Source organism: Mus musculus, chromosome 5 (genome assembly GCF_000001635.26).
Source record: "Mus musculus strain C57BL/6J chromosome 5, GRCm38.p6 C57BL/6J".
Taxonomy (NCBI): Eukaryota; Metazoa; Chordata; class Mammalia; order Rodentia; family Muridae; genus Mus; species Mus musculus.
The window spans coordinates 86,377,220-86,401,695 of NC_000071.6; the positions used below are offsets into that span (position 1 = coordinate 86,377,220).

Consider the following 24,476-nt stretch of genomic DNA (forward strand, 5'->3'; position numbering starts at 1 on the left):
TGTTGTAGTGTAGCCATTCTTTCAATAGGAATACTCAAGGCAGTGTGTGTTATTTAGGGGCCATGGGAACTGGAGAGCAGAAGACTCTTACAGCTTGCAAATGGCCTTCTTTACACTTGTACATTATTTTGATTGAAACCATTCTTTTCCTTAAAGCATCCATACAAGATTGGCTAAAAAATAAATCACATTCATTATAGCCTGGGGTAGCTTTCATGCTGGCACTCAACTGTTTTCTTGCATGTCCTCATGATACTTTTAATTAGGTCTTTACAATAAGTTCTGAAAGAAGCATTTTTTTTTTCTGATTGACATTTTTTTCTTTCTTAAAATTCATGTTATTTTTCTCCTATAAAATTAGTGATGGTTAATTCTGAGTGAACTTGATGAAACTTAAAATAACCTAGTAGACAAATCTCTGGGTGTGTCTATGATGGTGTTTAACTGAAGTGGGAAGACTTACCAGGAGTACCATTCCATGCACTGGGATCCCTGAGCAAATAAAGACGTGTGTAAGTGGAGAACCAGCGTTTACCTCTCTCTGCTTCCTGCCTCCTGATGAAGCTTACCTTCTAACAGACTATTGACAACACAGTGAGAGCCACTCTCACTACCATGCCCCCCAATACAATGATGGACCATATCCTTAAACTGTGAACTAAAATAACCCCTTCTTTAAATTCACTTTGTCTAGAATCTGACTGCAGCAGTGAAAAAAAAAAGTAAGTGTGGTAGTCTTGATCATAATCCTGATCATATATCTTTAGGCCTTTGAAACAGGTTTGTAGTGGGATGATAGAAGTTAGAGCTGTGCACTAGAGAAGCTCTAGACTGTCCTGAGAACAAAAATAATTGGACCATTCTAAGGGAGCTTGGAAGACCAGAATGCCAAGACAAATATGGAAAATGGGGACCCAACTCATGACTTTCCAGAAGAGATTGAGAATTCTATCAAGAACTGGGCTGGGTATCATTTATGTTATATTCTAGCAAAGAGTCTAAGAGGGCAGCAAATAGGGCAGCAAGTTAAGAAAAATGTACAGTTTGGTGAGGAAAGGTCCATTAACAAATTAAAAGGTGCAGACAAGGGAGGCACTGAGAAGAGCACTGCAGTTGTAAAAATAGATCAGCACGATTAAAGAGCATCCTCCTACTCTGTGCTGAGACAACAGGGGAGGTTCCCAAACGTAAGAGTCCACATAAAGGCTCCAACCTATGGAAACACAAACTTATTTAGAAGAAAGATCCATTCCATAATCAGCCTCCAAACGCTGACACCATTGCACACACTAGCAAGATTTTCCTGAAAGGACCCTGATATAGCTGTCTCTTGTGAGGCTATGCTGGGGTCTAGCAAACACAGAAGTGATGCTCACAGTCAGCTATTGGATGGATCACAGGGCCCCCAATGGAGGAGCTAGAGAAAGTACCCAAGGAGCTAAAGGGATCTGCAACCCTATAGGTGGAACAACAATATGAACTAACCAGTACCCCTCAGAGCTCGAGTCTCTAGGTGCATATGTATCAGAAGATGGACTAGTCAGCCATCAGTTGAAAGAGAGGCCCATTGATCTTGCAAACTTTATATGCTTCAGTACAGGGGAACGCCAAGGCCAAGAAGTGGGAGTGGGTGGGTAGGGGAGTGGTGGGGGGAGGGCATGGGGGAACTTTTGGAATAGCATTGGAAATGTAAATGAAGAAAATACCTAATTAAAATATATTAAAAAAAGAAAGAAAGTCAAGGAAAACAAAAAAAAAACTCTGAAGAAGAAGAAGAAGAAGAAGAAGAAGAAGAAGAAGAAGAAGAAGAAGAAGAAGAAGAAGAAGAAGAAGAAGAAGAAGAAGAAGGGTGTCTGAACTGAAAATCCTACTGACGATAGAGAAATTTCCTGCTTAAAAACAACCATCCCAGACCTGTTTTCTAAATTTCAGCTGCTAAGGTACACCAATGTCATTATGGCTGCAACAGATGAAGGGTAGACTACATCTTGAATAGGCAGAGGAACTTGGTAACATTATTCATATAGTTCTAGCTTCGTTGCCATTCAGAGTGGAAGAGTTCTGGGGTCGGGCAGGTTTACACGAAGGTTATAGGCAATGAATAGTCGGGTCAGGTTCCCTGCAAGAAGGTCCAGAAAGAAGACTGCAAAGCTCTGAGATTAAAGGCAGACCTGCACTGAAGACTTTAGATGCTGGGGATGCCAGTCTCTGTGACATCAACCTAGGAAAGTCACAAACATAGACTTGAACTGGCCCAAGAGAGAGGCCTCATATAATACAAGTAGAAGAACTGGAAGGTTCGTTACCCAAGACTGTTGGAGATCAATGATGCAATTAATAGCCCCAGATGTGGGGCAGAGAACCACAAAACATGTTGGTTTTCCTGCTGGTTTCTGGACTTCATTTGGTCTGATCTTTCCGAGCTACTCGTCCACTCCTTTCTTTTTGAAATTGGGATGTTTATCCAGTGCCATTGGACATTAGAAGTATATAACATACCTTTTATTTGATAGAGGCTTACAATTAAGAGATTATCTGAGACTCTGCACTTAACATGGTTCAACTATTTGTCACTGTTAAAAAAGAGTTTGTAGAAGCCCAGCCCACCATGCCGACTGCCTATAAAGCTCTACGCGGCCCACAATGGCCAACTAATGGCTTTCCCAAGCTCACCCCACCTTGCTTCCTGTCCAGAAGGCTTTAGCCAGATTTTGGGGGCTCTGGTAAGAGATTTCTCTGCCTCAGGGATCTCCCGTGGCAACCCCATTTTGCAGAACATTAGAGAAACTCAAACTAGCCCAAGAAAACCTTGTAAGAGTTCCCCCTGAAACCCTGAGGAATTCCCCAAGCCCACCTACACTGACTACCGCAAAATCTCCAGTTGACCTAAGAGACCTTAGCCAGAGTCCCCATCCACAGGCCCACTTGGAAATACCCTAAGCCACATATCAAAGCTACACATAAAATATACAAACATCAATCTAATCTGACAGGCTCAGGTCACATCACAAAAACATCACAAATACAATATCAATATAGAACATGCTGTCTCCCCAACACCAACAACAATAAATAATAAAAATAATAAATAAATAAATAAATAAAAATAAAAAATAAATAAAATAAATAAATAAAGAACAACTTACAATAAACGCAAAACACGAAATTCAAAACAACATTTACAAACTTGCTCAAAGAGTTTAAGAGTTGAAAGAGGACATAAATAATCACCTGAGCAAACTTAAGGAAAACAGAAAAAATCTGATAGAAGCCCAAGAAAACACAGAGAAATGAAGTAAGGGGACAATTCAGAATATGAAAGTATAATCTAATAATGCAATAGAAATACTGGAGAAAGAAACAACTGAAATGAAACTAGAAATGAATATTTCAACAAGCCAGATAAAACTCTTGGATACCCTCTCTAACAGAATGAATCATGTTGAAGACAGAATATTAAGATTTTAAGACAAAGCAGAAAAATTGGACTATTCAATCAAAGAAAATGATTAATTTTAAAAGTCCACATGAAAGCCGGGCGTGGTGGCGCACGCCTTTAATCTCAGCACTCAGGAGGCAGAGGCAGGCAAATTTCTGAGTTTGAGGCCAGCCTGGTCTACAAAGTGAGTTCCAGGACAGCCAGTGCTATACAGAGAAACCCTGTCTCAAAAAAAAAAAAAAAAACCAAACAAACGAACAAAAAAGTCCACATGAACAAAAGATGTAAGATTTTGGGGCAACCATGATAAGACCTCAGCTATGAGTCATGAGCATAAAAAATGGAAAAAATTCCAGATAAAAGGCATAATCTAATTAATAGAATAAAAAAACAGATAAAGACATAACAAGAACAATAAAACTATATGGCAATATCTTTGATGAATGTAAATGTAAGAATTCTCTACAAAATGCTTGCAAAATCTCATCTCTGAACACAGCATGCCACAATAACAACCTACTAAGGAAACTGTGTCCAATGGCCCAACAATAGTAGGTCCATAATGGGGGTAACTAATTGATTCCTGGTTAGATTTGAGGCCTATTCCACAGAAGAAAAATTAAGGCTTGGTAATATAAACATAGTCCAAAGCTCATAGGTGGGAAGTCAGTGGTTGATCTAGTGAGGAATCTACTGTTTTGCTTAATGCTAATGCTGTCGAATCTTCTAAATATGCTTGTGACTACAGCCATAGATCAGTGTTGCTTTCAACTCCATGGTTAGAGAAACTATATATTATCCTGTTTCTAGTGAGCATGTAAACATTTATAACTAGTGTACATGCTGAGAATGCATGTTTTTGAGAGCTCAACCATAAGTACTTTTTCAGTATCATTCCTTACACCAAATATTCGGATAACATTACAGAAGAAGTAGAAAGACTATAAGAGCCAGAGGATGTAGGGTAGCACTGTGAAGTGCTGTCTTCCAGTTATGATGTAAACACTGGACTCATGAACTTACAGTAGATATAATTTCTTCTTCTTCTTCTTCTTCTTCTTCTTCTTCTTCTTCTTCTTCTTCTTCTTCTTCTTCTTCTTCTTCTTCTTCTTCTTCTTCTTCTTCTTCCTCTTCTTCATTTAGGTATTTTCTTTATTTACATTTCAAAATTTCAAATGATATCCCCTTTCCTGGTTTCCCCCCTGAAGACCCCCTGTTCTCCCCCCCTCACCCTGCTCACCAACCTACCCACTCTGCTTCCTGGCCCTGGCATTCCCCTGAACTGGGGCATAGAACCTTCACAGGACCAAGGACCTCTCCTCCCATTGATGACTGAATAGGCCATCCTCTGCTACATATGCAGCGATAGCCATGTGTCCAACCATGTGTTTTCTTTGGTTGATGGTTTAGCCCCAGGAAGATCTTGAGGTACTGGTTAGTTCATATTGTTGTTCCTTCTATGGGACTGCAAACCCCTTCAGGTCCATGGGTCCTTTCTCTAGCTTCTTCATTTGAAACCCTGTACTCTGTCCAATGGATGGCTGTGAGCATCCACTTCTGTATTGTCCAGGAACTGGCAGAGCTTCTCAGAAGACAGCTATATCAGTCTCCTGTCAGCACGCTCTTGTTGGCATCCACAATAGTGTCTGAGTTTGGTGGTTGTATATGGGATGGATCCCCAGGTGGGGCAGTCTCTGGATAGTCATTCCTTCAGTCTCTGCTTCAAACTTTGTCTCTGTAACTCTTTCCATGGATATTTTATTCCCCCTTTTAATGTATCCACATTTTGGTCTTCCTTCTTCTTGAGTTTCATGTGTTTTGCAAATTGTATCTTGGGTATTCTAAGTTTTGGGGCTAATATCCACATATCACTCAGTGCATATCATGTGTGTTCTTTTGTGATTGGGTTACCTCACTCAGGATGATATTCTCCAGATCCATCCATTTGTCTAGGAATTTCATGAATTCATTGTTTTTAATAGCTGCATAGTACTCCATTGTGTAAATGTACCACATTTTCTGTATCCATGCCTCTGTTGAGGGACATCTGGGTTCTTTCCAGCTTCTGGCTATTATAAATAAGGCTGCTATGAACATAGTGGAGCATGTGTCCTTATTACAATTTGGAGCATCTTCTGAGTATATGCCCAGGAGTGGTACTACTGGATCTTCCAGTAGTACTATGTCCAATTTTCTGAGGAACTGCCAGACTGATTTCCAGAGTTGTTGTACCTGCTTACATTCCCACCAGCAATGGAGAATTGTTCCTCTTTCCACATCCTCTCCACCATTTGCTGTCACCTGAATTTTTGAGCTTTGCCATTCTGACTAGAATCTCAGGGTTGTTTTAATTTGCATTTCCCTGATGATTAAGGACATTGAACATTTTTTAGGTGCTTCTCAGCCATTCGGTATTTCTCAGTTGAGAATTCTTTATTTGACTCTGTACCCCATTTTTAAATAGGGTTATTTGGTTTTCTGGAGTCCAACTTCTTGAGTTCTTTGTATATATTGGATATTATCCCCTATATGATTTAGAATTGGTAAAGATCTTTTTTTCAATCTGTTGGTTGCCTTTTTGTCTTACTGACAGTGTATTCTTCTTTTAGAAGCTTTGCAATTTTATGAGGTCCCATTTGTCAATTTTTGATCTTCCAGCACAAGCCATTGCTGTTCTGTTCAGGAATTTCCCCCCTGTGCCCATATCTTCGAGGCTCTTCCCCACTTTCTCCTCTATAAGTTTCAGTGTCTCTGGTTTTATGTGGAGAGGGAAGTTTCTTTTTATAATTTTGTTAAAGATTTTTACTGGCCCTTTAAGTTAGGAATCTTCCTTCTCATCTATACCTATTATCCTTAGGTTTGGTCTTCTCATTGTGTTCTGGATTTCCTGGATATTTTGAGTTAGGATCTTTTTACATTTTGCATTTTCTTTGGTTGTTGTGTCTATGTTTTCTATGGAATCTTCTGCATCTCAGATTCTCTCTTCTATCAGTTGTATTCTGTTGGTGATGCTTGCATCTATGGCTCCTGATTTTTTTCCTGGGTTTTCTATCTCCTGAATTGTTCCCCGTTGTGATTTCTTTTTTGTTTCTACTTCCTTTTTAGATCTTGGATAGTTTTGTTCTATTCCTTCTTCTGTTTGGTTGTGTTTTCCTGTAATTTTTTAAGGCATTTTGTGTGTGTGTGTGTGTGTGTGTGTGTGTGTTTCCTCTTTAAGAGCTTCTACCTGTTTACCTGTGTTTCTCCTGTGTTTCTTTAAGGGAGTTATGTATGTTTTTTAAAATCCTGTACCAGCATCACGAGATATGATTTTAAATCCGAATATTACTTTTCTGGTGTTTTGGAGTATCCTGGACTTTCTGTGGTGGGAGTACTGGGTTCTGATGATGCCAAGTAGTTTTGGTTTCTGTTGGTAAGTTTCTTGCATTTGCCTTTCACCATCTGGTAATCTCTGGTGTTAGATGTTAGCCTGTGTCAGCACTCCTGGGAGACTAGCTCTCTCCTGGCAAGACCAGTGCACAGAGGGCTGCAGAACAGCCCCACCTCCTGGATACAGACGTAGGCCCATAGGACCCTCTCCCAACTGCTCTGCTGCTTCTGAGGCCTGTGAGCTCCTGAGTGGCCCCACCTTAGAGAGTCACAGGAGGGATGTAATTGTCTTCAAGACCCACATGATCAAACCAAATGGAATTTCAGCATAGATTGGGGGCGAATGACTCTTGCTGCTCCATGTATATCTGTGGAGCTATTAGCATTTTATTGATGCTGCTGGAAATGGGAGAGCCATATTTTTTTTTTTCTGTAAGCATGAACACTGGTAGGTAGCTTTAGTGGATGGTCCATAAAAAAGATGACATGAAGTTTGGAGACACATATGTTAGGGGCTTAAAAACATTTGGAGGATAGTAGGAGTAGATACAATGTAAATATATTGTACAAATATATGCCATATTCAAACAATAAATTAAAATATTGTTAAAAATACTTGAAAATATGAAAATATCAAAAACTATCATTCACTATGATCAAATTGACTTTATCTCATGACATGACTGGTTCAGTATACTCAAATTCATATATGAAACACATCATATGAATGAATTTAAAGACAGAAACATGATTATCTCAATAGATACAGAAAACACCTTTGACAAAATCCAATATTCTTTCATGATAAAGTCCTGAAGACAATAGGTTTGGAAGGAACACATTTTTTAATGTAATAAAAGAAATATATAACAAATGTAGTCTATGTCATCTCCTATGAAGAAAAACATGAGAAAATATTGTAAAAATTACCAACAAGACAGGGCTCCTCATTTGTCTCCACACCTACTCAACAAATTGCTTGAAATTTTTGCTAAAGTAATAAAAATAGAAAAAAATTAAAAGATTTACAATTAGGAAATGTAAAAGCTGTGTTGGTACTTCTTCTCAGTCCCATGCTCCCAGAAATAAAACATAGACTCAAATATATTTACAATACAAATATAGGTAGAATTTTCTCTGACTAGGTTATATCTTCTTATAACCTATTTATTCTAACTTATATTCTGTGACATGTCCAATTACTTGTTCTTAGATACCATGTGTTTGACTTGTTACATCTTTCTAGGCAAATCTCCTGTGCTTGACTATATCCCAGAATATTCTTTCTGCCTCCCGGGTGTCCCACCTTCTATTCTACCATTTCCTATAGCCCATTGTTGATTGTTATTATTATTATTTTTATTTTATGAATTTACATTTCAAATGTTGTTCCTTGTCCTGGTCCCCATCCCAGGGTTCTTTCCTCATCCCCTCACCTCTTTGCTTCTGAGAGGGGCCCCTCTCCCTCATAATTCCCCCTTTCAGCAAGCATCAAGTTTTTACAGGGCTAGGCACAACCTCTCCCACCGAGACCAGACAAGACAGTCTTCTGCTACATATGTGTCAGGGGCCCCAGACCAGCCCATGAATGCTCTTTGGTTGGTGGCTTAGTTTCTGGGAGCTCCCAGGAGTCCACATTAGTTGACATTGTTGGTCTTTTATGCTGTTGCCATTCCCTTCAGTTCCTTCAATCCTTCCCCTAACACTTCCATAGGGGTCCATGACCTCAGTCCAATGCTTGGCTGTATCTGCAACTGTCTCAGTCATCTGTTGGTAGCCACTCAGAGGACAGCCATGTTAGGCTTCTGTCTGCAAACATGACATAGCATCAGCAATAGTTTCAAGGTTTGGTGTCCATCCATTGGATGGATCTTAAGCTGGGCTGGTTACTTGACAGTCTTTCCTTCAGTTTTTGCTCCATTTTTATCCTTGCATTTCTTTTAGACAGGAACAATTTGGGGTCAAAAAATTTGAAGGTGGGTTAGTGTCCCCATCCCTTCACTGGGGACTACTGGAGAAGCAGTCATAGTTTTTTTTTTAATTGACAGGTGATAAACTTATACAACGCACAAGATATGACACCCCCTAGAAAACACTAAGATCTGATTAGTTATTTTAGCAATGTGGCAGGATACAAAATCAAGACTCGGAAATCAATAGCCTTTTATATAGCAATGACAGCCACATTGAAAAAGAAGTCCAGGAAATAATCCCATTGACACTAGTAAAATGTGTTAAACATCTACAAATCTCTTAAATTGGTTGAATTAATACTGTGATAAGTGACTGTCAGGTCAAACACAATGTACAGATTAAACACAATCTCTGATAAAATTCCCAGGAAACTATTTCCAGACATTGAAGAAATAATCTTTAAAATTCATATAGAGGTATAATAACCTTGGATAGCCTATACAATCCTGAGCAGAAAGAATAATTCTAGAAGCATTATCATACCCAATCTCAAGTTGAGCATATATCTAACAGACTCTATATCCTGCTTCAGAGTCACCTTTCATGTTTATTGCTACCCTATCACAATAGCTAGAAAATGAAATCAGCCTAACTGTTCATCAACTAATAACCATAAGATAATATACATATACACAGTGTAACCTTATTCAGTTGTAAAGTAGAATGAAATTATGACACTTGTAGATGAAAGGATGCACCTGGGAGAAAACAAGAAGCAGTCACATTTTTCTTCATATATGGATCCTAGTTTTGATTCTATAATTTTGTATGTTTCTCTAATTTTGTATATTCAACCAGGAGTATATGTTAAAGCCCATTGGGAGTTCTTTGTATATATTGGATATTAGCCCTCTATAGGATGTAGGGTTGGCAAAGATCTTTTCCCAGTCTGTTGGTTGCCATTTTGTCCTATTGACAGTGTCCTTTGCCTTACAGAAGCTTTGCAATTTGATGAGGTTCCATTTGTCAATTCTTGGTCTTCCAGCACGAGCTATTGCTATTCTGTTCAGGAAAATTTCCCCTGTGCCCATATCTTTGAGGTTCTTCACTTACTTTCTTCTCTATAAGTTTCAGTGTCTCTGGTTTTATGTGGAGTTCCTTGACCCACTTAGACTTGAGCTTTGTCTAAGAAGATAAGAATGGATGGATTCACATTCTTCCATATGCTGACCTCCAGTTGCAGCAGCACCATTTTTTGAAAATGCTGTCTTTTTTCACTGGATGGTTTTAGCTCTTTTGTCAAAGATCAAATGACCATAGGTGTATGGGTTCATTTCTGGGTCTTCAATTCTATTCCATTGATCTACCTGTCTGTCACTGTACCAGCACCATGCAATTTTTAATCACAATTGCTGTGTAGTACAACTTGAGGTTAGGGATGGTGATTTTACCAGAAGCTTTTTTATTGTTGAGAATAGTTTCGTTATCCTGGGTTTTTGTTATTTCAGATGAATTTGCAAATTGCCCTTTCTAATTCGTTGAAGAATTGAATTGCAATTTTTATGGGGATTGCATTGAATAAATATGCAGATTGCTTTTGGCAAGATGGTCATTTTTACTATATTAATTCTGCCAATCCATGAGTATGGGAGATCTTTCCATTTTCTGAGGTCTTCTTTGATTTCTTTCTTCAGAGACTTGAAGTTCTTGTTATATAGATCTTTCACTTGCTTGGTTAAAATCACACCAAGATATGTAATGTTATTTGTAACTATTGTGAAGGGTGTCATTTCCCTACTTTCTTTTTCAGCTTGTTTATCCTTTGAGTATAAGAAGGCTAATCATTTGTTTGAGTTAATTTTATATCCAGATACTTTGCAGAAGTAAGTTGTTTATCAGGTTTAGGAGTTCTCTGGCGGAATTTTTGGAGTCACTTAAGTATACTATCGTATCATCTGCAAATAGTGATATTTTAACTTCTTCTTTTCCAATTTGCATCCCTTTGACCTCCTTTTGTTTTCTAATTGCTCTGGCTAGAACTTCAAGTACTATATTGAATAGGTAGGGAGAGAGTGGACAGCCTTTTTCTAGTCCTTGATTTTAGTGGTATTGCTTTACGTTTCTCTTCATTTAGTTTGATGTTGCCTACTGGTTTGCTGTTTATTGCTTTTGCTGTGTTTAGGTATGGGGAGGAGTTATAGAAAGAACTGAAGGAGCTGAAGGGGTTTGCAACCCCATTGGAGGAACAACAATATCAACCAACCAGATTCCCAAGAGATCCCAGGGACTAAACCACCAATCAAAGAATAGACATGGAGGGACCCATGTCTCCAGCTGCATATATAGCAGAGGATGGCCTTGACAGGCATCAATGGGCAGAGAGGACCTTGGTCCTATAAAGGCTGGATGCCTCAGTGTAAGGGAATGCCAGGATAGAGATGCAGGAGTGGGTGGGTGGTTGAGGAAATACCCTCATAGAAGCAGGGGGAAGGGGTATGTGATAGAGGGTTTTTGGAGAGGAAACCAAGAAAGGGGATAACATTTGAAATGCAAATAAATAAAATACCTAATTAAAAAAATTTTAAAAGCCCATTGGGAGGTTACTTTAGGTAGGGGAGAACAGTAGAATGTAGGGACTGTGAAAATATATGCAAGGAGAATCCTAGAAATGAAAAGTTTAAGTAAGATTGATTGACTTGGAAGGGTGGCAAGATCAAAGGGGGTGAGGGGAGTAGTCAACTAAATCAAAAGTCATAGGAAAGCCTAATAACTTATAACCCAATTAAAAGTATATAATTTAATAAAAATTCAAAAGATACTCTAACTCTGCAAATCTATGTAATAACATGCCTAGAAATGATTCAAACGAGAACCCCAATACCACGTATGGAATATCTTCTTATGAGTTGTTGACTAATGAAATAATAAAGGTTCCTACCATGCATCTTGATTGATGTTGTTATATTTCTATAGACTTAATAAAACAACTGATGGAACAACATATAGAAGGACTTATTTGGACTTATTATTGTGGAACCAATAACGGTTCCAGAGAGATAAGAGTTAGTCACCATCACAGTGAGGGAAGCATGACATCAGGAGGCCATGGCAGCTGGAGAAGTAACCTAAGAACTCCTTGAACCACAGACATGAAGCAGAGAGAGCAACTGAAATTGGTTGGAGCCTTTAAACTCTCAAAGCTCACCTTCAGTGGCCGGCTTCTCCAAACAAGTATACACTTACTAAACTTCCCCAAAGACCTCTACCAACTGGGAATCACATAGTGCCAGATGGTATTATTTAGCCTGATGTGTGAAAAAAGGACATCATGAATCTTACCCAGCTGTGGACCATATGAGCTATAAATACCAACTTGGTAAGGGAGGTCTGCACAGTTATGCAATGGTAGCATGATTGTTTTCAGAGTAATCAACTATTCTTTGATTTTTTTTTTCAGGACTCCTCCACAGGAGGGAATCTATTTGTAATTCTGTAAATCCAGTAAAATAAAAAAAAAGCAAAAGGCACAAAAAAGAAAAAAAAAAGCATGGCAGGGGTTATCACCAGTCTACACAGGAAACCTAATACTGTTTTTAAACAAAGAGATATAACATAGAAAGCATAAAATATATATATTTATACTCAAGGGCAAATGCTACTCTCCGCTTTAATCAGAGAAGCTCCTCTTTCCAATGAATGTAGAAACTTAAGACTACTTAAGGTGTTGATAAGTAACAGTTGCCTGCTCAGCTGTAAACAACATGTTTATATAATACCTTGTAAGGCTCAGGGACATTGCAGAAGAGGGACTAAAAGAATGTACAATTCAAAATATGGGGAAATGGGATGCATTTTCAATGCAAGATGAAAAAAAAATAGCCCAACAGCAACAACAACAACAACAGCAAACTACAATCGCAAGATTACTAGCTGTGGTTGTCTGTACAGGGTCTACCCAAGAATGGAGCTGACAATAGGCAGGGATTGATAGGGAAGGAACACTGAAAGTCACATACCTCAATGATTAACAAGCGATGTTGTATGTTGTCTGGGATTTGGAGTGTTCTTGTTTTTAGTTGATGACACCGCCAGACTCCAATGACTAACTCCACATGAAGGCTATACAGGCAGCCTTGGTTGAATTCAGGACCCAGAACAAAACAAAACAACGGCAACAACAAAAACCCCATGAGTTATGGAAAGTGATTTTTGTGTATGATAGGGATGAGAGGAAGATAAAAGAGGGTGAGAGATGAGAGCCTCTAGAATGTATTATATATATGTATGGGATTGTTAAAGAATAATTTTAATTAATTTTTGTCTGATTACACAAACATGAAGAGTTGTGGACCTTGAATGCAATATTATGATTTCAAAGTGAAGAGTTTGGACATCAAGTTGACATGAGCTAATAGTAAGCTGGGGACAACTACCACATTATAATGAAAAATTGAATGCAGGAAATAGATTATTCCTTGGTTAGACTGTTGGGAAGCCTTCATTGCATGTGTTGGGTGATCAGGAAAAGCTGAATGCTGGCACAAAGCTGGACAGAGAGTCTAAATGCAATGACTTTAATGACCAACTGGGATAGTTCTGTCTCCCAAGGTTAGGACACTGGTTGGAAGACCAAGAACTCAACATTTGGAATGGGCTCATTTGACTCAGTGTCTTTGGAGGTCTATAGCCTGCAGACTTGTTCTGAGTCTTCTGGCCTTGGACTCTTCACTGAGTGAGGACTCCAAAAAGACACTGCAGAGTCATTTCTTTTTTTCTACAAATGACAATAAGTAACTTTTCCAGGAGTTATGTGCATCTCTTCTGGCTGTCAAGTCTATTATCAAAGTTCAGTCACAGCATAAGCAGCTTGTTATGTTGTGGGAGTGTCTACTAGGATCCCAGAAATAATGATGGCCCATACTGAACATCGTTGGAATGTCAGCATTACTATTGGACTTAGTGGAGGCAAGGGATTAAGAGGCTCAAAATAATGAACATGGAGGAATGAGTTTTTTATGTGAAGCCAAAAGACTCATCAGAAAATTATGTTTCATGAGAAGTTACAGAGAAGTAACTCCTCCAGTCAACTAGAAAGATGCTGAAGAGAGGGACATTAGGGAGGAGTCAGCTGACACTACTTTTCTTGGGACTGTCTAAATTACAGAAGGGAAAGTGTAGCATCCAGAATCCCCTTCAACACTGGGAAAACTGTGGTAATCTGTTACCTTAGGCCAGAATCCCTAAGTGTTACCATGATGGGTAGACAAATAAATGACAAAACCCTTGTGGGAAAGACAGAGGCTCACTTACAAACATTAATCTATTACTGCTTCCTCCAAAATGACCAATGCACCATCTAGAGAGGAAAATACTAGGCAGCTCTATTTCTAAGGAGACCAACTGGTCAGTAAGCTGCAACTTGACTACACTGAGGACTTTTCACACTGAAAGGAGGGGTGAGATTTTACTTTCACATATAGACATGTATTCCAGGTATAGGTTTGCCTTAGAATGCCCAGAAGGCCCTTAATAACATGGCTACATGGGGGTTGGGGTGGAGAGTAATTGTAAACACTCTAATTTGGTAAATCACTTATATCCAACTGTAGCCTCCTTTACCCTGATGCTTTCTAAGTATTCATTGAGATAGTTATCAAATAATTTGTATTATACTGCTCTTTTGGAAAGTGTTTGCCAATATCATCAGCCGCTTCTTAGTACTCTTTTCTTTTTTAAAAAAAAAATTTATTAGATATTTTCTTCATTTACATTTCAAATGCTATCCCAAAAGTCCTTTATACCCTCCCCCCACCCTGCTCCCCTACCCACCCACTTCCACTTCTTGGCCCTGGCGTTCCCCTGTACTGCAGCATATAAAGTTTGCAAGACCTAGGGGCCTCTCTTCCCAGTGATGGCTGACTAGGCCATCTTCTGCTACATATGCAACTAGAGACATGAGCTCTGGGGGTACTGATTAGTTCATAATGTTGTTCCACATATAGGGTTGCAGACCCCTTCAGCTCCATGGGTACTTTCTCTAGCTCCTCCATTGGGGGCCCTGTGTTCCATCCAATAGATGACTGTGAGCATCCACTTCTGTATTTTCCAGGCACTGGCATAGCCTCACAAGACACAGCTATATCAGGGTCTTTTCAGTATAATCTTGCTGGCATATGCAATAGTGTCTGTGTTTGGTGGCTAATTATGGGATGGATCCCCCAGTGGGGCAGTCTCTGGATGGTCCATCCTTTCGTCTTAGCTCCAAACTTTGTCTCTGTAACTCCTTCTGTGCGTATTTTGTTCCCTATTCTAAGGAGGAATGAAGTATCCACGCGTTGGTCTTCCTTCTTCTTGATTTTCTTGTGTTTTGCAAATTGTATCTTGGGTATTCTAGGTTTCTGGGCTAATAATCACTTATCAGTGGAAATTCATAAACTCTTGGACATAATTATTAAACAGTTTTAAGGAAGTTTTAGGGTGGGACCTGGTTGATCATACACATATAATGTCAGTACTCATGAGTTGGTTGAGAGTTTGAAGTCAGTCTGGACTACATGATAAGACCTTGTCTCAAAGAAACAGCAACACAAACACACAACAAACAAACAAACAAACAAACAAAACTCCCATAAAACCAAAAAAGAGAAATAATTAGATAAAAGATTCTGACATTATCAATGACATGTTCTAGAGTACAGATTATATAAAAATTAAAGAAATTGAATTATAATATTAAAGTCAATACCTTATCATATACTGACTCAAATTTATGGTAATATCTTTAATGTAATTTGTTTTGAAAAACAATTATCACCGTGTATATACCATATGTCTTTAATGTGTGTGTGATGTGCATGCAGGCACACATGTGAAAGTCAGAAAAAAAATCTGTGGATGTCAGTCCTTACTGTCCACTTTGTTTGATACAAGGGCTCTTGTTTCCCACTATGTCTATCAGATAGCTACCCTGAGGGCTTCCAGGGACTCTCCTGCCTTTGCTGCCCATCTTACTGTCAGAGCATTAGCATTATAGAAACATGCTCTAGTGTCTTGTTTAATGTGGGTTCTGGAGCTCTAGCTCAGGTCCTCATGCTTGCCTTAAGAATGCTTTACAAGAGAGCCATCTCTTCAGCTCTCAGTGTTATATTTTAAGGGCCAGAGAACTCATGCAATTAATTCCCAGGGTAAGTAATACTCTTAACACCTTATGAGGGATGGCCATGTCCTATTTAGAAAAACACAACCAGGTCTCAGTCAAAGAAAGAGGAATTAGAGAAGTATTAGTGGTGCAAGAAACTAGGACAGAATGCTATTTTTTGAATAGTTTAAAGGCAACAAACTATGAATTTTAAAAATAAGACTGATAAATTATTGTAAATAGGATGTAGCAGACTTCCAGCCAAGGGAATGAACTCTCTCTAAAAAACTTGTTGAGGTCTATTAGCTCTGGGGATGGATATGCACTTAAAAATTACATATATATATATAATCTAGCCTACAAACTAGTGGGTGTCTATAACTCTTCTTTATAAATCCTTAGATTTGCCTAACCAACAACCTATCCTTTCTTCTGATCTCATTGCCCTTTTTCTTGTTTAAACCTTTAACTTTCAGAAATTTCCAAACCCTAAAAATGATTAAAAGATGGTAGATATTAATATTTTAAAATCTATTTTAGAGTTGGTGAAATTAGCACTAATCCCATTGACTTGAATTATATCCTTAGGGCCATATACTGGAATGAGAGAACCAACTCTCACAAGTTGTTCTTTGAATTTCATGTGTTTGCTATGGTACATTTATGTATTTGTTCACACAATAGATAAATATATAAACCTTTGAAAAAGTAATAAGGGATGGAGAGATGGCTTAGAACATGAGACCAGTGGCTATTCTTCCAAAGGACTTGGGCTCAGTTCCCAGAATCCATATATACAACTCTATAACTCTACTTCCAGGACATGCAATGCTCTCTTCTGGCCATCATGGGCACTAGGCATGCCAAACATGCAGGCCAAACACCTATATGCATAAAACATAAAAATTAAGAGCGTGTTTGCATAAATTTTGTTATGACAGATCTTCAATTTAGGGCTTTATTTGCAAATGCCACTTTCATTTCTATTATGGCATGGTATGTTCAACTTGATCCATAGTTGCATAAACCTTTCATTGAGTTGGAGTTTCCCTGCTTTGACCCTGGGGAATTTCAAAGCTAATTTCATGTATTTGAGGTGCCCTGCATGCTAAAACAAATCATCTCAACAAGATCTCTCAAATCTGATGAAAAAAAATCTAGGTCTTCATATTGTCTTTCAGATCAATTCAGAAAATTCAAGATTATTTAAATTATATATAAATACTTAATGACCTTAATTATATCTGCAAATACCTCTTCACATATGCAACATGCGTATAAGCATGATGCCAGTGATGGAATGACAGTGAGGATGTAAACGGATGTCTGACTACCACACTAATTTTTTAAAAGGAAAACAAAGCCACAGTTGGTAGACAGATGTATAATTTCAGATTTGGTCATAATGGAAGTATTTGAGAAAGTGGATGTTGACTAAATATCTGAAGGATCTGAAAGAAAAGCAGTGGATACCTAGAAAGATTGTTATAGTTGTAAGGAGCAAAGAGCCTAAACTCACACAAGCACTAATGCACTCAAAGATCAGCAAGCAGTCAGACATACTAGAACGTAATGTACATAGGGGTAGGGAGAAAGTATGAGGAAGAGAGACGACAGAAACCAGATAACTTGGATTTATGATGAACAAGACATCACCCGGGCTTCTCGGAAGAATAATGACACATCAGTATTGCACTGAGCACAGTAGTTCCAAAGCAGGTGAGGGCAGAAACAAGACAAACAAGGAGAATAATAATAATCCTCATCTCCCACATCCTCATCCGGCTCAGGAGTAGATCCTTTTAGCTCTATCTATAGAAAGGAACCACAGTCTCACAAACATAAAAATCACTGCTGCTGCTCTGCCTCAAGCCAGGGAGCAGTACTTGACATAGTAGGACAGAAAATAATGAAGAAAGGTACAAATTTTTGGTAGAAACTTAAAATGTATCTATTAATTTTAAATAACTTTCACATTTTTCTAGATTTTTTGAACAGTTTGCATTATATTACAACAGATTGTACCAATCATCTACCTGAAATAAGGTTTTAATGAAAAATTAAAATTCATAGAGACTGTATAAGTTTGTGCTCTCCAGAGTAACAGAAGTAATTTAATGTATACACAGACACAGACACAGACACATACAGATACACACAGACACACACATATGCACAGACACACAGACACACACACACACACACATACACACACACACACACACACAGAGAGAGAGAGAGAGAGAGAGAGAGAGAGAGAGAGAGAGAGAGAGAGAGAGATTATAAGGATTTTACTATTGTAGTTATGGAGAATGATAAACTCCAGGCTGGAGACAAAGGAAGAACCAACATTATATTCATCCAAGGACTATTGTTTGGCAGAATTTCTTCTTTCTTGAGTTGGGGTCACATCTGCCTTTGGTTCTGACTGGCTGGCCCTTCAACTGGTTGGATGAGGGCTCCATCATGTTATGAAAGAGTCCACAGATTTCAACGTGTCTATGGTTTTGGTGTGTCCCCAGAACCTACATGTTGGCCAATTAATTAATTCATAGGTTAATGGTATTTAGGGATAGGGCCTATAGGAGACAATAAAGATAAGATGATGTCATCAAGGTAGAGCCCTCTCAATGGCATTAATAGCTGTGTTAACAAAGGAAGACCTGAACTAGCATCCTTGTCTTCCCATCTCATGTGCTTTGACATGTTACAAAGATTCATGAGACCTTCAGTAGATATATGTGCCATGGTTTAATTTCTACACCTCCACCATTTTAAGTAAAATTTAAAGAGACATCCTTAATAAATGACCCAGTATAATGTATTCTGTTTTATCAATCCAAAACAGTTAAAGACAGATGGGAATCTTATTCAAACATACCCACAGAGAAACATGTGGGATAATGTTTGAACCTAGTATCTGAGCATTTTGAGCCAGACAAGCTGACACTGAAAGTTAATCAGCACAAACTGGTTATGGTATGACACTCCTGTAATCCCATCACTATATTGGAGATTACTCTGGGCTACAGAGTCAGATCCTAATTTAAAAAGAGGAAAGAAAGAAAATTAGTGATCATAAAGTTCAAACAGACCCACACCACAAACCTAGCATATTGTAGAGCTAGGCTGCAAGCCATTCTGCATATCTTCACATCATTTACCTAGACATGATACTATCTGAGTCCAGGAGATGTGTGCTTTGGTTAGTATATCTTGTACATATGTTTTAAAAAAATACTATTTGAGCACATACTAGATAATCAAATTGGTTTCATATGAGCATCTGTGATCATGGTTTGCACTAGTGCCTTACTGTTTTACGAAACTGAGAAATGTGTTCGCTAGAGACACTTAAGCAGCAATTGAAGTCAAGGAAAAACCATAAAATTATGGCAACTCACTCACATAAAATTAGCAACTCCCTACTTGCTGTTGGAGGGTTTGTACTTGAGTTGTTCTTTACTAATGGACTCATCTCTATTTTTCCAAGAATTTTTAATTGATAGCTGTCTGGGATGAAGGAACAGTTTATGCTCTTCGAACACAAAGAAACTATTCACCTTACTCTGAAATCCAGTTAACAGGGTTTTTTTTTTCATTGTTTTGAAATAGAATTTTAATGTCTGTTTTTTGTTTCTTTTTTTTTTTCAGAGGCACTTAAATGAGAAATGAATAAAGAACATCAGATGGGTGGTATAATCTGAAGTTGATTAAAGCTCTAAGGTAACCAATAGAATGCAATGTAGGGCCAGCCTGTTCTCTAAGCAAGGGTGACTACAAGACAAAATTCCCCGTTTACCCATAGTGCAACATACCTTTCAAGTTTGTGAGTATTACTCTGAGGATACCATGCCATGAGTCATGGTCTAGACTTCCACCTGGAATACATCCTGTTCCTTCACTGTCTTTACTCAGAGCTGATGGTCAAAATAGTCAGAGAACTCCATAATCCTAGAAGCCAAGAGCATTGAGACTGGCTAGGAGCTTCCTTAAACTTCTTTCAAGACAATTTTGAAGTTATGCAGCCCCAGTCTTCAATTAATACATATGATTACTCTTAAGGATAGATAGAGAGTTCCTAGTGGAGTCAGGGACTGACAGAGTCTGTAGAGATGATTCTGGAAGGCCTTGAATTTAGAGGTGGTCTACTTTATGAAGAGAGTGACTATATAACTCAGCGGGTGACAACGTTCTTTATTTCTTATCCTATGATGTTACTTTTTCAGTTCCTGGAAATAATGCAAAGTATTTGGCCAATTGTGAGGATAAATCTAATGACTTTGCATGGCATATTATGTCATCTATTCTAATACTTGAAGACAAAAGGCAAATTAGATGATCTGAGGAACTGCTCTATCCCATCCCCAAATTCCTGAAGTCTAGTTTCTTCTCTGAATATATTGATTAATATAACACTAGTCTGCTTTTATGAAATTCAGTCTCTGTATTGGTCCATTATCCATACCCACCACAGAATTTAAGCTGTTTAATACATATTATTCAATTATTTGAGAATAATATGCTTTTGGTTTCTGCTGTCTGCATGTTAATTAATTTTTTTCTGACTTTCACATTTACGATTATAGCCAAAAAGCCCTTTAGATTATAGATGAACTAATTTTGTTATACTTACTTCCAATACTTTTCATTTAAAACTCTATGATCTTCCTCTCTTTATTTTCATAGGACCCAAGGACCTCTGATGCATGACAAGGCCATCCTTTGCTACATATGCATCTGGAGCCATGTGTACTCTTTTGTTGATGGCTTAGATCCTGAGAGTTCTGGGGGTGTGTGGTCCTGGTTGGTTGATATTGTTTTTCTTCCTATGGGGCTGCAAACCCTTTTAACTCCTTCAGTCATTTCTCTAACTCCTCTATTTGGGACCCCGCGCTCAGTCCAATAGTTGGCTGAAAGCATCCACCTCTGTAATTGTAAGGCTCTGGCAGGGCCTCTCAGGAGACAGCCATATCGGGCTTCTTTCAGCATGTGCTTCTTGGCACCCATAGGTCCACTTTATTTTCTGTCATAACTCTAAGCCATTCCTAAAAATAATAGACATTAAAAGATAAACATTTCAAGGGGAAATATATATATATATATTCAGCTGAAAGCCAACAGGTTCAAGAAGAGTGTGACATTTGAAACTGAGTTATCCAAGTTTATGGCAAATCAGGCAGCTTTTAGTGGAGTAACACTACTGGCCACAGTTAGCATAACTAACAAAACTATCTCAATTTTATTAACTAAAAGACTCAGGTATGTTATGTTTGGTACATTTCTTCACCATGGAGCATTATGACACTGACATCTGCCCCAACATCTCCCTTCAGCCTGTACACTACTAAGTAGACAAAAATAGTAGCTGGGAAATTCTTCATAGTTCAGATTTCTGTCTCTACTAAGCATTGCTTAGATTTGGAGATAGAAGTAAGAGTCTTAGTGAGTTATGCACAAACATCAGCTTAGAAAGAAAAGATCAATGTTGATGATGAGTAGTGAAGAACACATTAATAATTACTAGCACATCAAAGGAATTCATCCAACAGACCACTGGAATCTAACACTGGCCAGAGATTATCAGATATTGTATCCTACACAGTAGACTACCCAAAGGTTAACATACCACGTAGCCTGAACCTGTTGACTCTATAGAGCCTACATCTTCCTCAAATTGTGCACACATGGAAGCATATAGAGGTAATCCCAGGACATGGGGATATAAGGCCAGATGATGGTGAGTTTGAGAACAGCCTGGGATATATAGCAAGATAATGCCTCACAAGATATGGATGAAAAATAATTTTCAAGAGCTACAAAGTTACTAGTAGACTATAAAAACAGTTTTGATGTTTTAGAAAGCTTGGTATTTTTTCTAACACATAACTCATCAACCATTGTCTTTAACATTCACCCACATGACCCCCAAATTATATTCATACAAAAATTTGCACACAGACATTGACAGCAGTGATTAATTTTCAAAACATAGAAGCAGTAAAGACATCCTTCAGAAAGTAGATAAACTGGCACATCCAGACAAGCCTTTGAGAACAAAAGAGCATTGCTAAATAAGAGACACTTATGAAAAGCTATGTAATATTTGAGCTTAACTCCATCACTTTATGGAGATGTAAATTAGGAAGACATTAAAAAGTTGATGGTTCCAAGGGGTCAGGCATAGAAGGTGAATGAATAAAGAGTTGGACCAAGGAAATTTTAGGGAAGTGAAGTATGTTCTGTGGAAATGCCGAATATATATATATATAAAGTTCTTATAGAACCCAAGACTACCAGCCCAAGGATGGCATCACCCACAGTGGGCCTTTCCACCTTTGATCACTAAGTGAGAAAATGCCTCACAGCTTGATCTCATGGAGGCATTTCCTGAAGGGAGGCTTCTTTCTCTGTGATAACTCCAGCTTGTGTCAAGTTGACACTCAAGACCAGCCAGTACACTACTTCAGTGAATAGGGTGAAGAGCAGTCAAGGAAGATGCCCTATAACAACCTTGGGCCTCTCCATGTACATGCACATATGAGCACATGCACACACATGCACTCACACACATAAGAACAATCATATACACATTCACGAATACAATGAACACACTAAAAAGCAAGCTTAATACTAATTCTTAATCACTCATATAAATAAAAAGGCAGTCTTAAATGGATAACTAAAATTTATGAATATAACCCAGACACTTTGCATATGCCAGCAAGATTTTGCTGAAAGGATATAGCTGTCTCAAGTGAGGCTATGCCGGGGCCTAGCAAATACAGAAGTGGATGCTCACAGTCATCTATAGGATGGAATACAGGGCCCCCAGTGGAGGAGCTAGAGAAAGTACCCAAAGAGCTGAAGGGGTCTGCAACCCTAATATGAACTAACCAGTACCTCCCAGAGCTCGTGTCTCTAGCTGCATATGTAGCAGAAGATGGCCTAGTTGGCTATCATTGGGAAGAGAGGCCCCTTGGACTTGCAAATTTTATATGCCCCAGTACAGGGGAATGCCAGGGCCAAGAAGTGGGAGTGGGTGGGCAGGGGAGCAGGGCCGGGGGGATAACATTTGAAATGTAAATAAAGAAAATATCTAATAAAAATAAATAAATATATAGATAGATAGATAGATAGATAGATAGATAGATAAAGTGAATTGTAAAATAACAACAACAACAAAAAATCCCTGTTATATGTAATTTATATCCCCTTGCTTTGATGAGCTCTAAAGACATAGATATTGCATAGAATTATCAGTTTTATTTCTATGGTTGCTATTAGGAAATGCCAACAGGAAAAGGCTTCAGAGGAAATCATGTATATTGAACATGGCTTCCTGCAAGTGCCAAACTGTGAAACATTTGAGACACAGAGCAAGAAGAGAGAATACTGATAGATTCAGAAAAGAGATAAAAGGGATTGTAAAGATCTGCAGAATGAACATGTGCTTGCTGACCTAATTTCTAGATCTATGTATCTAGAAATCTCACATATGTTCCTGTATGGAGCTATGGATAAAGATTTTGAAATAACAAGTGCTCAGAAATGGTGTTGTCCTACATGAGGGGATGCCTGTATTTCCTGCTCTTGGCATAGGTTAAGAGCAGGGGGTGTTTAAGGAACATTCAAAATATGTAAAATAGGACCATTTCAGTTCAAAAATTTAGTAAAAGAAATAATAGAGAGAGGAGCTAGGTAACACAAGAAATAGGTTTCTTGACTTACTTAGCCTTTCTTTAAATTTTTCTTTCACTAAACAATTATCTAAAACATATTGAGTATAGATTAAGTACTGTGTGAGACAAAAATAAATAAATAAAGCAATTCCTAAGACTTAAGGAATATGAAATACTTTAAGAGCTAATACACTATCAAAAGATGGCCTAGTCAGCCATCACTGGAAAGAGAGGCCCATTAGACCTGCAAACTTTATATGCCCCAGTACAGGGGAACGCCAGGGCCAAAAAGGGGGAGTGGGTGGGTAGGGGAGTGGGGGTGGGTGGGTATGGGGGACTTTTGGTATAGCATTGGAAATGTAAATGAGCTAAATACCTAATTAAAAATGGAAAAAAAAAGAAATATAAGACAAGGCAAAAAAAAAAAAGAGCTAATACACTTACATAAAAACTACAATGGAGAGCTAAGGGTTAGAAATAATTTGGAGAAAGAGAAAAATTACTACAAGAAATTTGTATAGTGATCAATTTTGCCTGAGACAGTAAGAGGAACATTATATGCAAAGATAAAATTTAATCTTAGATTGGTGTGCTTGCTCCTCCCCAACATCCCACATTCTCCCTATCTCCCAGGAGATCTGCTGTAACCAGGGACATAGATGAGGCCCTCACCTGAATAACCACTCCAACTGGGGCCCCAACAGAGCCCAGTATATATGAGACCTGTACCCCACCATGTGACCTCAATCTCCTTTCTAGTCTGTACCACTGCCTGGTCAGATCAGTGTGTCTGCTCCCCTCTCATATACCAAAGCCTGCCTATCTCCTAGGAAGTCTCCATAACCAGGTCACAGGAGGACTGCCCTAACCAGGGACACAGGAGGATAGCTTTAACCAAGAACAGAGGAGACCTCCTCTAATAAGGGACATAGCA

The 24,476-nt window shown here is 38.4% G+C and overlaps 1 long non-coding RNA gene across 1 annotated transcript in view; it reads left to right on the plus strand.

Annotated features, from left to right (window-relative positions):
* The window catches only part of Gm35367, a 52,763-nt gene extending 33,177 nt beyond the window's left edge, over window positions 1-19,586 (plus strand). The window contains exon 3 of the long non-coding RNA XR_389319.1: window positions 19,515-19,586. This is a non-coding gene — a long non-coding RNA (predicted gene, 35367). The remainder of the gene's footprint in view (window positions 1-19,514) is intronic.
* Window positions 19,587-24,476: the final 4,890 nt, after the last annotated feature.